We start from the raw sequence: 16,431 nt of genomic DNA, 5'->3' as shown, positions 1-16,431 counted from the left end.
CATTGGGTTGAGTATGCTTGTCCTTGGGCTCCACTGTGGCATATGCTGGCACCAATGTCAGTGAGTTCAATCAACCTGATTCTTGGGGTTCCAGGTGACTTACTCTGGTGTCAGTAATGTCAGTGGTGGTCCAGGCATGTTAGAGGGTTCTTGGGTCCCTTAGCAGTGGATTTGATATGAACAATGGCAGTAGTGGTGGTGGAGCAACCCCCTGGCACCCAAGAGGCTCTGTTGGTGTTTGTGGTAGCTGCAACAAGTTTAGTGTACCATTCACCTTTTTTTGCTGGTGGTGCATGTGGGTGAGTGCCAGCTGTGTGTTATCAGCAGGTTTTGTTGGCCTGACCTCAGACCCTGGGAAGAGTATTTAGATGCAATTGATGGTGGACTGGGCTGGACAATTTCTAGGCCCCTGGGTGCACAAGTGCTAGGGCAATGGGATGGGCCAGCAGACTTGTCCTCTTGCACCCTGGTAGTACATTCAAGTGCTGGCAGAGATAGGCAGAGGCAGAGTGGTCCCCAGGAGACTGGCAAAATGGTCAGCAGTAGGCAGTGGCAGCAACACTGTGGGCTTTCCACCAGGTGGAGTGAGGTTATTCTCAGTGGGGACAATGTAGGGAGGTAGCTTTGTGATGCGTGGTTTCCTTGCCCTTTGGTCCCATAGCAGCCCGCGGCAGTGATGGTGCGATGTGTCCTCACAGCATGTGAAAGTGCCCAGCTTCCCATCTTCCTCCTTGGTCAAGCAGTGGCAAAAGCAGCAACAGCCCTGGCTCTAGGGCAGGACACAGACTTTTACAGTTTGGGCTCTTGGAATAACACCAGCTGCAGGCCTGGGAGAGGGGAGGGTGGAGCCATTCTCAAGGAGAGCTGTGTAGGCGGTTAGCTGTGGGGATTGTGGTTTGCTCCCATTGAAGGCTGCAGCTGTGGGGGCATTTGTTCTTGCAGTGTGAGAAGGTGCCCAGCCTTCTCTCCCACTCCTTGGTCTGGGGCGGCAACAGTATCATCAGCCCCAGGATAGGATTTAGTTTTTGGGGGGGCTTAACTTTCAGAATGGCAAAAGGCTGCAGCTGCTCAGGGTTTGGAAGTCTATGGGACTCAGCATGAGTTACATCTCTAGAGTAGTTCCTCTGTGCAGCCTCTGGGCAACTCTCTGTGTTAGTGTTGAGGCCTACACATATTGAGGGGCTTTCCAATAGCTAGGATTGTGAAAGTTTGCAATGGGAATGTGGAGCTCTGGGGGATTCTTACCTGCCCTTTCCTAGCATTTGGGCACTTTTCTCAGTTCTCAGCCAATCCCAGCCAACCAGCCAAGCAGGCTGCCTAGCTTCCCTCTTCTTTTTCTTTTTTTTTTTTTTTTGAGACAGAGTCTCACTCTGTCACCAGGCTGGAGTGCAGTGGTGCAATCTCGGCTCACTGCAACCTCCGCCTCCTGGGTTCAAGTGATTCTCCTGCCTCAGCCTCCCGAGTAGCTGGGACTGCAGATGCCCGCCACCACACCTGGCTAATTTTTTTTTTTTTTTTGTATTTTTAGTAGAGATGGGGTTTCACCATGTTGGTCAGGATGATCTCAATCTCTTGACCTCGTGATCCACCTACCTCGGCTTCCCAAAGTGCTGGGATTACATGCGTGAGCCACCGCGCCCGGCCTTCCCTCTTCTTATTTACTTCCCATTGCTTCTCTGTTGAACCCCAGTGTTCTGGCTTAAATGATTTATTTGAAGCGTGAATATATACGTGCTATTTTGGTTCCTCTCTGTGGAGGAGGTTCATACAAGCTGCATCTAGTCTTGAACCACCTCCCTCAAAAGATAATATATTTTTATCATATATTCTGTTTGTGAATATGTTAGGTAATAAGTATAATAAATGTGTTAACATGCCCTAAAACACCTTCACATGAAATGTACACCTTGACTGAATGATTTTGTGACTTACAGTCTTCTAGTTCCATGATTTTTCTACGTAAGGTTATTTTTTGCCATCAACAGTGTGGGTAATGCAGTTATTTCTTGAACTAACACATAAAATAATTAATGCCACTTTGGGGGCTCTTGAATGTCCTTTGCATTTGTGAAGAACAATACAATTGTTGGACCCTTACATCGAGAATGTCACTGAACGCATGTGATAACCGACTTCCAGTACCCTCCCCTCTCTCCACATTTTTGTCTGTACCTATCTGAACCCCGATGGAAGGTAACGCTCATTTTTTTCTGTCATGAAAATGAGGGGATGTAATTGGTAATCAGGGTAAGTGTACTTTAACTATGCCAAGTCTGAAGACAATTGCTAGAGGACACTTGCCTCTCTGTACATACTTACTTTCAGAGTCTCAATTCTGGTTCAGTTATGAAAACCTTTGTCTGTTACTAGCAAAATGAACATTCATGTAAAATACCTGGTACTATGCTTGACTGGGATCAGAGGCTGCATAGCTTCTTTACCCCTGTGTTCCACATTCAAATCATATTTACAGAGTACTTTCATCAACTAATACTTCTGTGTATTCATTTTTTTCTGTTACTTTGGATGATGATATTATTTAATCATCTTCCAATCTGCCTTAATTGTGCTATCTCTAGGGATGTTAAAACATTTGTTTAGTGACTTGTGGGATACTCTAATATATTATCCTTTTTAATCTTAGTAAATACCAACAGTCATATCAGAGAGTAGAAACTATGTTTCATCTCCAGAAAGAGAAATTTAGGCAGTCCTTAGGAAGGCTCAACCCTAGGACATATCATTGTCTGTTCCTTTTTCCCTCAGGCTATCATTCAATCCTGATGCTTCCTTTCCTGAAATTGTAACACGGAATTTAAGCTTATTTTAGAGAACTTAGAAAACAATAAGAAAAAAAAAGAAGATAACATTTATCTCCACAGAAGCAATCAGTGTTAACGTGATGATCTATATATTTGATTTTATTATGTAGATATATGTTTGTATGAATATGTTTGTATATTAGCACACATATAAAAAATATAGCACACATATTTGTTCTTAGCTTCACAGTATTGTCATTGTCTTTACCAAAATTACTTTAAAAATGTAAGTCAGTAAGAGTATAGTAATTCATTGTATTGATCTCACATAATATCCTTAATTTACTTCTGTTTTTGAACTTTTGTATCAAGATAAATATTTTGTCATTCTTTCATATTGTTTTTATTTCAATTCTTGTCTAAATTTATCTTCAGAATTGATGCTGAGAAATGGAATTACCAGGTCAAATGGCATTAATAACTTATTTGATTGGCAAATTATTTTTGCAGAAAAATTTTAACAATTTTTGCTTCCACCATCAATGGACAGGAAAGCCCATCTCATGACACCTTTTTCTAACATTATCACTATAGTTTCTCTTGCAGACATTTACTTTCTTGCTCACCGTCTCTATAGCAAAAATCCTTAGAACTGTTTTTCATCTTAGCCATTAGACTCTTACATTGGGTTTAGTTCCATTATAAAGTTGTGGGTTAATAAGAGCCCAGTAATTAACTGGAAATGTTAGTAAAAATAAATGAAAATATTCTGAATTTTGTGTATGACCTTATATGTACAAACTATTGTTTCAACCATATTTCTTTTCCCTAAATGCTACTAACTGTTAGCTCAAAGACCCTTATCCATATTTCCCAAAATAACTGTGTTTTGTCTATAAACTCTTAAAATTATAGAGCTGCAGTGACTTCAACTCTCTATTTGTTTACTGATCTTCTCAGCTTCATTAAATACATGTACGAAAGAAACCTTTCCCTATTAATTCTTCCAAGTGTAAAACTTCCCTAATACTAACTTCTGCATTATTCCCAGTTTGTCATATTTTTCTTCTTTCATTGTCAAAATGAAATACATCTTGGAATCTCTTCAAATCATTCACTCTTTTATTCATCCAAGAAATAGATATTCATTGTGCTGAGTGCTGGAAAGGTACTGCAGTCCTGGCTTTCTGGTGTGTTCCTAATGCTTAGAATTCCTGAGCGAAATCCCAGGGGCCAATAATGTGTAACTGGTAATGTTTTATTGCTCCAGTTCACTTTGGATTTGGTTTCTCATTACTCGTCATCTGTCACAAAGTTTAAGTAAGCTGTAAGAAAAATTTACACTCTCTTCTTATACTCTAGTCCAAAACCACATTATTAATATCATCTTTACATATTTCATATTGAATATAAATATTTGACAATACCTACTATACCTTCCTTCCATTTGTTTTCAATTGGACATTAACCAATGGTTATATTTATTTGACAAACTTACTCCCTATTACATTTATGATAGATGTTCACTATAGCAATGCTTACGTACAGAGCACTATAAATTATGTTTTGTAGTAATGTCTCATAACACCAAAACAAGGTATCCTCTTGAATTAGTCAATCTTTTCAATTCATAAAAGTTAGCTATATCTTGTGAGGGCTTGCATTGGCTATAAAAAGGATGCTCAAAAAAATACAGAAGTAGCATGATGAAAGAAAACCTGGGACCCTCTAGTGTTCCTAGAGTTGAGGACCTGAGGAAAGATTATTTGGTCTGAGGGACTGATCTCAGAGCACACCTCTAGGTATTCTCAGATATTCATAAAGTCTCCGCAGTTTTAGCTCTATTTCTGGAGCTCAAGGTGAGCCTCTAGACAGAGTATAGAATCTTAAGATGAGTCTCTGAACCACACGTGGGTATGGAACCTTGGCAGATCCCTAATATTTTAAGTTAACATTAATGAAAGGGCAAGGTCTGCAGAGACTCAAGGGCTATAATTGTTAAGTTCACAGTGTTCAATCCTAGTGTGACTCATGGAGAGGAAGAAGAGTCCTGTGTTCTGGAAAAGATGAACTTCTCAGCCAGGTTTTAGATGTGAATAATGTTGCAGTGCTGCTGACCTGGGGAGAGGTTGGTGGGGCAGAGAAAAAGGTCAGTTTTGGAAAAGGGAATTGGACCAGACCTGTAGGTGCAGATGAGATCCCAGATGAAGGCAGGTTTGAGGAGCGACACAAGCAAAGAAGGGTCTATAGAAGAGTGTTTTTAGGTTCCACTTTTGACTTCTGTCCTAGCCTTCCATATGTTTACTGCATACTAGATTTTATGTGTGATGTAATTATAGCCATCTCTGTGGCTGTACTTTTATTTTCCCATCCATTTTCCTTGAACCTGTTAAAAGGATACTGGACCTCTTTCCTCTGGCAGTACTACTGCTAAATTCCTGAAGAGTTTGGCCACGTAGTATGTCTTACCCCACTAGGGCTTGTGATTATAACTTATTATGCAAGATGCTATAGGAAATGGGGATAAAATGTCATAAGACAGCATCCCTCAAAGTATTAAAATATGGTCAATTAGATGAAACATTAGCATGTATAATGCTAGTACACAGTAGTATGTAAAATATTCAATGAGAGCAAAACATTTTAATTATCTAGAAAAAAAGCACTGATTATTCTTTAGCTGTAGTAACAAGCAACTACCAGATCTGGTGTGAAACAATTCTAACTGACCAGTGACAACCTCACATCGGTAATAACTCTTCTGGGTGCCTAGCATTTTGTGATAGATCCACACTTCTGGGAGTCAGCTAATGTGCAACAGCTACACCTAAATAACTAACTCTCCACAGTTAAAGGTTCACACGTCCCTAACAGGTCTTGCTTCTGTGTGTCCATCAATCTCACTTGTCCAAACCCTGTAGAAGATCAGCAGTTTGCTTTATTCAAAGACATTGCATCCTGCAAGCACCATTTTCCCTCATTGAGTAAGCAACAATTAATATTTCTGTGTTAGATTTTGATTGGTGGCTGCTTCTTTTGAATTCATTTATTAAACCCAAATTGGTCGGACATGTTTCTCCTGGAGTCACAAACTATCAGGAAATGAGCAGCCTAGGGAAGACAATTCTCCAAGTTTAGACTGACCAATCCTGAAATCCTGACTTTAACAATGTCTTTACCAAGCCAGGTGTTGTCATGAGAAATAATTATGCCAGTTTTTAGGAGTTAGATGATATCAGGGATAAAAAGTTTTCCTTGTAAAAACAAGTTAGTTGACAATTTTGGCAAGAGGTCTATCAATGTGAAGTCCTGCTGTTTCTAACTTACTGATGTCAGAATCTAACTGGGAAACCTACGAAATGTTTACCTGAGCTTGTGAGTGGAAATAGAGGATGTGATGAACTTCCACTTCTCGACGCTGCCTGCTATTAATTAGGCTTGCCATGGCCAGGTCCCTTATATTGTTTCCATTATAACCAGAGAGGAAAGAGCCAAAAGCCTTAAAGAAAGTGGTTTTAGGAATTCGTGGAGGAGCGGAGCGGTGAGGAGCCTCTGCTGGGACCCACGTCTGCTGAGCAGCTCCAGGAACATGACTGCAACGGTGACTGCGGGGAAGCGACACGGGCACCGGCAGTCCCTGGGAAAGCTGGGGTCCCTGGAGTTGCAGCTCCGGGAGCTCCAGAGGCTGCTCCTCCCGTGAAAGAGATCCCGGAGGTCCTAGTGGACCCACGCAGCCGGCAGCGCTATGTGTGGGACCGCTTTTTAGGCAAGGACGGCTTTGCCAAGTGCTTCCGAGATCTCCGTCGCGGACATCAAGGTAGTGTTCACGGGCAAGATTGTGCCTAAGTCTCTGCTACTCATGCCGCACTATGAGGAGATGTCCATGGAAATATCCATTCACTGCAGCCTCGCCCACCAGCGTGTCGTAGGATTCCACGGCTTTTTCGAGGACAAGGACTTTGTGTTCATGGTGGTGTTGGAGCTCTGCCGCCGGAGATCTCTCCTGGAGCTGCACGAGAGGAGGAAAGCCCTAACTGAACTTGAGGCCCGGCACTATGTAGTCTGCGGCAAATTGTGCTTGGCTGCCAGTACCTGCTCCAAAACCGAGTTGTTCACCGAGACCTTAAGCTGGGCAACCTTTTCCTGAATGAGGTTCTGGAGGTGAAAACAGGGAATTTGGGACTGGCAAACCAAAGTCGAATATGACGGTGAGAGAAAGAAGACCCTGTGTGGAACTACTAATTACGTAGCTCCCGAGATGCTGAGCAAGAAAGGGCACAGTTTTGAAGTGTATGTGCGGTCCAGTGGGTGTATCATGTATACCTCGTCAAAGAGCAAATCACCTTTTGGCACCTCTTGCCTAAAAGAGACCTACCTCCAAATCAAGAAGAGTGAATACAGTATTCCTAAGCGCATCAACCCTGTGGCCGCCTCCCTCATCCAGAAGACGCTTCAGACAGATCTCACGGCCCGCCCAACCATTAACGAGCAGCTTAACAATGAGTTATTTACTTCTGGCTACATCCCAGCCCGTCTCCCCATCACCTGCCTGACCATTCCACCGAGGATTTCCGTCGCTCCCAGCAGCCTGGACCCCAGCAACAGAAAGCCCCTCACGGTCCTAAATAAACGCTTGGAGAATATCCTGCCTGAGAGTCCCCGGGAAAAAGAAAAACCAGGGGTTTCAGAGACGGGTGAGGTGGTCGACTGCCACCTCATGACATGCTGCATGCTGCACAGAGTCAATGCATCCAAGCCCTCGGAGGGAGGGCTGGTCAGGCAAGAGGAGGCTGAGGATCTTGCCCGCATCTCCATTTTTCTGGGTCAGCAAGTGGATGGACTATTCAGGCAAGTACGGTCCTGGGTATCAGTTGTGGATAGCAGCGTGGAGGTGCTCTTCAATGGTGGTGACAGCCTGCAGTACCTAAAGTGTGATGGCACCGAGTCCTACTTCACCGTGAATTCCCATCCCAATTCCTTGATGAAGAAGATCTCACTCTTTAAATATGTCCGCAGTTACTTGAGCGAGCACTTGCTGAAGGCAGGTACCAACATCACGCCACGCGAAGGCAATGAGCTCGCCCCGCTGCCCTACCTGCGGACCTGGTTCCGCACCCGCAGCGCCATCATCCTGCACCTCAGCAACCGCAGCGTGCAGATCAACTTCTTCTAGGATCACATCAACCTCATCTTGTGCCTACTGACGGCAGCCGTCACCTACATCGACGAGAAGCGGAACTTCCGCACCTAACCACCTGAGTCTCGTGGAGGAGTAAGGCTGCTGCAAGGAGCTGGCTGCTACGCCCACACTATGGTGGACAAGGTGCTGAGCTCGTGCTCTGGCGGCAACCGCTTCAAGGCCTCCTAATAGCCGCCCATCCCTCCGGACTGATGCCCTTCTCACTCCCACCTGCACCTGGAGCCCACAATGGTTGTCTCCCACAATGCCATGTCTGCAGTGTGCCCCCGAGCCCCGGGGACGGGGCAGATCTGCGTCATCCTTGAGGATGGGGGTTACTGTGTAAGTTATTTTTTGTACATGTTCGGATGTGGGTTCTATAGACTCGTCCCTTCCCCCTCAACCCCACCATATGAATTTCACAGAATATTTTTCTATTGAGTCCGGGACTGTCCTTTCCTTGGCTTTATATACGTTAAACAGATGTGAATCTTCTAAAAGAAGAAGAGGAAGAGGAAGAGGAAGAGGGAGAAGGAGAAGGAGAAGGAGAAGGAGAAGGAGAAGGAGGAGAAGAAGAAGAAGAAGAAGAAGAAGAAGAAGAAGAAGAAGAAGAAGAAGAAGAAGAAGAAGAAGAAGAAGAAGAAGAAGAAGGTTTAGTTTATTTATAATTTAGGCAACTTAGAAGGATAAAATATTAGAGACATTTTATCCTGCTCATGCAGGATATTAGAGGGGAGTTTAAAAAAATCTAAATTGTTTGTAATTACATTAGCCACTGGAAAGTATAGTCTAGTAGTCTTTTCAGTATAGAAATAACCTATTATTTGCCTCAGGGAGATGTGGAAAGTGGAGGTATATCGCCATGACTTGACAGACATCACTGCTCGCTGGATACAGCAGGCCTAATGTAGGTTGCATCTCGTGTTTAACTTTGTCGTGTGTGTGTGTGTGTGTGTGTGTGTGTGTGTGTGTGTGTGTAGTGGAAAAGTCCTCCGGCTCCTAGACTAGATTTTATGGGGAGATGCATGCAAACAGAGAAGTAAATCAGCTGAGAATAATAATCATATACAACTCCCACCTTTGGGTGTCTGATAATGAGCAAAGTAGAAGACTAAGCATCTATAATTCTTCAGAAAGGGGGGATTTGAAAGGGTAATTATATTGTGAGGCAGGGTGAAAAAAATACCATTCTGTAATAAAAAAGGAAACTGGAAATCTTGGAGTAAAACTGAGAAAAAAAATGATAATCAGTGTTAGGTCACTAGGACCTATCTCCGTACTCCTTGTCTAACACTGAAAGGAGCCCCCTTTTTTCTGTTTTTTTTTTTGTTTTTTTTTTTTTTTTTTTTTTTTTAAGACAGGATCTCACTCTGTCACCCAGGCTAGAGTGCAGTGGCATGATCTCGGCTCAGTGCAGCCTCTCGACCTCAACCTGCTGGGCTCAAGAGATTCTCCCACCTCAGGCCCCTGAGTATCTGGGACTACAGGTGCACATCACCACCCGGTTACTTTTTGTTTGTATTTTTTGTAGAGATGGGATTTCACCATGTTGCCATGCTGGTCTCAAACTCCTGAGCTCAAGTAATCCTCCCACCTCAGCCTCCCAAAGTGTTGGGATTACATGCATGAGCCCACTGCACCTGGCTGCAAAGACATAAGACTTGTTTAAAAAAAAAAAAAATAAAAACTTCTTCTAAAGTCTTGAGCAACACTGTTAAGGAGTCCACCCTTGTTTTAGTACAACTGAGGGTTAAAGTAAGAGATGAGGCCGGGATTCTTTTTGCTCTAAAATAACAGCCAAGGTCATGCTACTTTTTTAAGAGTTGTTTTGTGTTTGTTATGTAATCTCCAAAAGAGTAAACTGTCTTTATTCCAAAATTGTGTAACTCCTGCCCTAGTCAATGTTGCCTTAGCATATAGGAATATAAAAGAAATCCGAAGTATCTTTTGAACACTTACTGTTTGATTAAATTTATCCACGAGAGAGGTACTTTTCATCAATAGAATTATCAGTCAACCTCTCTCTTTTGTTAAATAGCCAACTATTGCATGACCTGTTTTTTGATTCATAATTACACAAGCAAAGACCATGGATTTTTGCATTATCTATTTTGCTAAAAAAGAGATAGAAAGGGCCAAAGATCCACGAAGGCCAAATAAAGGATTAAAACTATTAAAACTAGGGTAGGAGTTATTTAAATAGCTACTCTAATATATTTTCTGTTAGTTAAGAAAAACTAAAAGTATATTTAGCAAAAATAAAAATACAATATAAAGACCATAATTAAAATAAACAAGAAAAAAAAAAAAGAGAAACGTAAAAATTCAGACAAACTAGAACTTGCTAAAATAAACCCAAAAAGTAAAATATAAAAAATTAAACAAAAAATGTTCAAGTGGTTGGCATATACTTAGGACATTCAACAAAAGTGTTAAAAGCTTAAAAGATGCAACAATATAATTAATAAAATAACGCAAAATGGATTTAGTCAAAAGACTTGAAGGAGAAAAACAGACTAAAAAGTAAAAGTTAAATGTAAAATGACAATATTCTAAGAATTAATAACATGGCTCGGTGGCAATGTCTTTATAACAGAAAGCAAATGCACACAGCACAAAATGCTTTACCTATATATTTGCACCAAAAGCCTTAATTGTTTCATTTTTTAATCAATATTTCCAATATTTAGAAAGTGACAATCATCCAATATATAGGTAAAATTTTACTGATTTAAAATATTCATCACATTTATAATAGTAAAATATCAGAAACATTTAGCTATAACAAAAATTTAAATATTATAGAGCTTCCGTAGTCAGCTATTACTATCCTGGGTCCCATCCACTATTGTTAACTCAAGGGTTTTTCTCCTGCAGTTATTCTCTCTGTATCTTGAATCACCAAATTACTGCTATTAGTATAAAACATACTTTAATATTTTTCACATCTCAAAATATACTTCATCCAGTAAATCACTTATAACCAGAATGTTTACAAACCCTAAAAATCAGTAAGGATAAGAGAGCTAACCAAAAAGAAAAGTTGACAATTGACACATTTTAAAAGATACTACATCTGGTCCAATTGGCCAATAAATATATTATCTCATTGGCCATCAGAAAAATGCAAATAATATATCACAATTGATCAAATGAAATGAAAATGCAACTAAGTTTTAGCAAAAATAGCAACTGAAATGCTTATAAAGTGTTTCAATAAAAAATATTTAGAATACTTTGGCCATAGTTTCTTAATATATGTCTTTTCTATGATCCAGCAATTTGATTCCCAGGTGTAAGCCCCATGGAAACTCATACATAAGTCACCAAAATCCATGTACTAGAAGATATATGACTAGTAACTAAGAAATTATTAATAGCACAAAGTGGCACTATGCATAATCATCCAAAATTGTGAACTTTTCAAATTCCCTTCAACACTATAATGGATAAATAAATTACAGTACATATATCCAGACAATAGAAAATTAAATAGCAGTGAGGATGAAAAACCTATAACTACTTGTAACAAAGTGAATAATTCTCTCAGAAAATAATACACGGCAAAGGAAACCGGAAAGAAAAGATTACCTAACCCTCTAGTGTTGGACTGCAGTATGGGATTGCCCTTTTAGGGGTAATTTTTGAGTGCATGGAGCACGAGGGCTTCTGGGGATGTAGTAATGCTCTTTTCTTTGATCTGCAGGCTGTTAAGTTTCTGAAAATTCATCAAGAGTTATATTTAAAATATGTGCACTTTTGTAAGTATATATGCTTAAATTAAAGGTGAAAAAAAAAAAACACTTGACCCCACAGTGCCCTCTAACTACCACATGTGCATCTGGCCTTTTATAATAAGCCTTCTTAAATGAGTGCTCTGTACTTGCTCCATTTACTGTATCCACTTTCTCACACTGTTTTCTTTGTAGATCCCATGTCAATAGGTCTTTTGTGCTGGCTTTTCAACAGTGAGACTTTTCAAGGCTGCCTGAACCAATGGTAAGCTTTCAGCCTTCAACTTAATCAACCTCCCAGCAGCACTTGACATATTGATCTTTTCTTTATTCTTGAAAAAAATTTTTCCTTGGCTTTGTGACACTGCATTATCCCCACTGACCACTCCTTTGTAGTATCTTTTGCTCAATATAACATATAAAATCAGGCAAATAGCATAACTAGAATTCAGAGAACATTACAAACTTCAAATTCACTATAAGTACAAAAAAATTGCCTATTTTCACAGAGCCATCTCTCAAATTTTGCAGAAAGGTGGGGCTGGCAGTGGATGCTGGAAACACTGCTGAGGAAGAGGGAATGAGAGAAGAGCGAGCCTACAACTGATCTAAAATCCACCCCCTACCCCTGCAAGAAAGGAAGTGTCCACTGTAAGTGTGAAAATACTGAAAAATATTTCTGGTAAATCAGTGCACTGGCTGCAGGGAAGGGATATAATAGTGTGTGGGATGCGTGGTGACTGAATTGGGAGGCAATGCTTCCAAAGAGTAAGAGTACAATAAAAGGAGAGGCATCCTTTGGAGAATGGAAGGAGAAGGGGAAAAGAAGCAAAAGGGAAAATATTGTGATCCTGCTAGAAAAAAAAATAAAATCCAGGACATTCAGTCTCTTCTCACACTAACCAAATAAACAAACTAAACAAGGGGAATCATTAAATATGTGCAGTCTAAGGCCATACCACCCTGAATGTGACCGATCTCGTCTGTTCTCGTAAAGATGTGCATTTGCCAACACTGACTTAAAAAGATGCTCTTGATACAAGAAACTTGTAACCAAACCTGCTGGCATTCTGCCCACAAATTGCATAAATGTAAACAGTCTTTATCTACACAGTTACTACAAAAGAAAAACAAAGTGAGAAGCAGACATTTTACCTGATGAAAATTATCTCTCAAGAAACCAACTACAAAGCAGAAGAGTCTAACACAATATTTCAAACTAAATTAAACAGCCTCAGACAAGCAATTGTGGATATATATAACAAGAATAAGAAGTTCATATATTAAGGAAGAAATGAAATGAAAGTTGATTGAATTCTAAGAAGAAGCAGAAGGAAGCAGATAAGGGAATGACAGGGAATGAGGAACAGGGGGCGGGAGAGAGAAGATAACATTTCATCAGCAGTGATGACTAAATTATTAGGAACCCGAGGGAGAATAAAAACTTAATAAGGGACATTGGAGAAAGGTAGGAAATTACCAAGAGAGTGAAAATGAGTTATAATAAGAAATAAAAAGGGTGAGAAGCAAAGTAGCTAAATAAGTAGAAAGGCTAATAGCAAACAAGTCATATATAAAAATAGTATATAAAAAGTCATAATATAAAAATTCCTGGAGTTAAAATAAAGACTTTTTTTTTTTTTTTTTTTTTTGAGACAGAATCTCACTCTGTCGCCTAGGCTGGAGTGCAGCAGGGAGATCTCTGCTCACTGCAAGCTCCGCCTCCCAGGTTCACACCATTCTCCTGCCTCTGCCTCCCAAGTAGCTGGGACTACAGGCGCCCGCCACCACGCCCGGCTAATTTTTTTGTATTTTTAGGAGAGACTGGGTTTCACCGTGTTAGCCAGGATGGTGTCGATCTCCTGACCTCATGATCCGCCTGCCTCGGCCTCCCAAAGTGCTGTGATTACAGGGGTGAGCCACCGCGCCCAGCGGAGACTCTTTTTAAATATGGAAGACACCTAATAGGTTCCTGAGCACTTTTCTTGAAATGACTATGGAGAAATAAAGTTGGAAGGAATAAGTCACAGTAAACGACATTTCACGAAACTGTTAACACCTACTGGAGAGAGAACCAAAGACTATCCTAGCCCTATTTACTACTGCTAATCTTTGTTATCTGTTTTCTCACACACTAGCACCATTCTAGAATTAATCTGCTTTAGCATTATTTATATTTTCCCAGGATGTGTGTGTGCGTGTGTTTGTGTACCCATCCAGGATCTCCATCTCTCTCCCTTGGTCTTGACATCAAATGACATCAAAGGGACTCCTTTACTTTAAGTTTCCCTGAATGAGTAATGAACCTTTGAATTTCTTGCCCTCACTGGCCTTGGTGAGGTGTGTTTTGACATGGGATGCCCTCAAAGGGGAGAGAACTGGCAAGGGTAGACCTTAGCAATGACCGGTCCCAAGAAGTATGTTAATAAATCTATAAGACTGTAATGATTTAAAAAATCCTTGCCAGGCAAATCCTTTTGACTTATAGGCAAAAGGATCACTAATTTAAAAGGACAAGATAATCAGATTTCTTAAAAGCAACATGAAAAGCAAGACAATAATATAGCAGCATTTTCATGGGAAAAAAAGTGAATCAAATATTTTACATTCAGCAAAACTACTATTTAAGTATCAAGGCTGTGAAGAAAATGATTGTAAACATTCAAGAACCCAGGTTGTACAGTGCTCACAGTTCTTTTTGAAGAATCTAATCTATTAGAGCTTTAAAACCAAGAGATGACTGGAGGGGCGGGGGGATCATCAGCAAAAGACATCGTGATGAGCACTGATTTATTGAAGTGTAGAACTAAGATTATGGCTAAAGTGGGGAAGAAGGTGGAATAATGGCGAACGAGTGTTACTTTTTGTGTTATGTATTTTGATAAAGTAAAAATAATGCACTAAAATAAAGGAAAAAAAGAAAAAGAGGAACATAGAATAAGCTCATTGATTTTTATACAGGCAATAGGCAGGAGTCAAAAGATACTATTAAAAATCAACAAACCTGATAGTAAATGTTTAGATAAGAAACCAAGACACTGAAAGCATTAGAAAGTAAAAAGTAAAAAAGTAATCACTAGAAGAAAATACTAACTATTCTAAACATCAAATTTAATTTAAAATGTAAAAGAACAAAGTAAATATAACTAATGCAGAAGACAAAACAAATATAATACAATACATATAATAATTATGCAATTATAATTATATAAAGTTATAGGAACTATAAAATGGGTTATATTAGTCATTTCAATAAATATGAATTGGCTTAACTAAATTATTAAAAGAAAACTTTGAGTTTTGCTAACAAAGAAATATGAAGCTATAATTCTGGACATAAGATAACTAAAAAACATGATTCAAAAGACTAATAGGACAACTCAAGGATGTATCAGTCAAATGCAAACAACAAGAAAGCTGATTTTGTGATCCTGTTAAGCAAAGTCAAGTCAAATAAACAAAAATTAAGTATGACAAAGACACTTTTTATAATGAAAACCACAATTGCTAATAGAAGTAACAACTATGACTATCTACACACCAAATAATATTATACATTGCTACCTTTACAGAGGAGAAACTACAGGAAATTAAAGGAGATGAAAAAAGATGAAAGAAGAGCAGATAGAAAGACAGTAATAAGAGAAGACCTGAATATCATTTACAGTATGACAGATCGAGTGATTAAAATAAAAAGGATATTGAGGACCTAAATAACATAATCAATAAGATAAAGTACATTGTATAAATATAAAACAAACTGTACACCTACTTAACAGAAGATGCATCTTTATTTTCAGTGCACATGGAATGTTAAAAATTGTTTATAAATTCCATGAATGATTTCCTGAGCCATAAGAAAACATCTGTAGTTGGATAATGTAGAAGTATTATGAACAATACTTTCCGACTGCAATGCAATAAAATAGAAAATACTGACACCTCCATAATCTACTTTCACTTAAAAAATGTACATATAAAAGAAAATCTATTTTAAAACCCTTGAAATAATCTCTATGAATGAAGATAATTCAAACTAAAATACAAAATATCTTAACATAATGATAAAGATAGACTACATATTTTATATATTCAAAGCAATGATCAAAAGAAAACTAATAGGTTTAAACCATTATAGCAAAAAAATGTAAAGTATGAAAAATGAACTAACTTTTTTCTACTTTCTTTTTCTTTTTTGTTTCCTCTTCCTCCATTGTCTCTTTTTTTCCTTCCAGACTGATTCATTGCAAGCTCTTTAGTGCGGCAGAACAAGGCAGATGACCATTCTACAAAGGGGAGGCAGCCGTGGTGGCCCAGAGTCATTAGTTGAAGCTGCTGGAATGAGGATGACATCTAGAGAGAAGTGAATATTCTCCACCTAAAGCAACCACGGCTCTTTGAAGAAGTGACTGAATCCAAGGCTGGGACATATGGCATTTTTGTGTGGGTGCCAGAAAGCATGAAAGCACCCAAATAATGATGGGGACATGTCAAAAAGGCACAAAAGCCAGTGTACTACAATATAAGCATCACATAACTAATCATAGTAGCATATTTCAGCTCACTTATTAAAAGAGGAAACTATGATTTTATATTGATATAAATAGACCTAAAATGTGTTGAGTAACTGAATTTTACATATTCTCAAAATATCTACCCCTGAAATTATTAATTATAAAAGAATAAGTACCTGTATAATTTGAGTACAGAAAAAATGTTCTAAATAACACTGAAAATATGAGGATAATAAAAGAAT

General features: G+C 39.2%; 1 long non-coding RNA gene and 1 pseudogene across 1 annotated transcript in view; both read left to right on the top strand.

Annotated features, from left to right (window-relative positions):
* Positions 1-12,277, top strand: part of LOC114680257 (uncharacterized) — a 111,794-nt gene extending 99,517 nt beyond the window's left edge. Inside the window, exon 3 of the long non-coding RNA XR_003732369.2 lies at positions 12,185-12,277. This is a non-coding gene — a long non-coding RNA (uncharacterized LOC114680257). The remainder of the gene's footprint in view (positions 1-12,184) is intronic.
* LOC700381 (serine/threonine-protein kinase PLK1 pseudogene) lies at positions 6,352-8,130 on the top strand (annotated as a pseudogene).
* Positions 12,278-16,431: the final 4,154 nt, after the last annotated feature.

This window comes from Macaca mulatta, chromosome 8 (genome assembly GCF_049350105.2).
Source record: "Macaca mulatta isolate MMU2019108-1 chromosome 8, T2T-MMU8v2.0, whole genome shotgun sequence".
Classification (NCBI taxonomy): Eukaryota; Metazoa; Chordata; class Mammalia; order Primates; family Cercopithecidae; genus Macaca; species Macaca mulatta.
The sequence above is the reverse complement of the archived record's forward strand: the minus strand, read 5'-3'. Positions and strand labels throughout refer to the sequence as shown.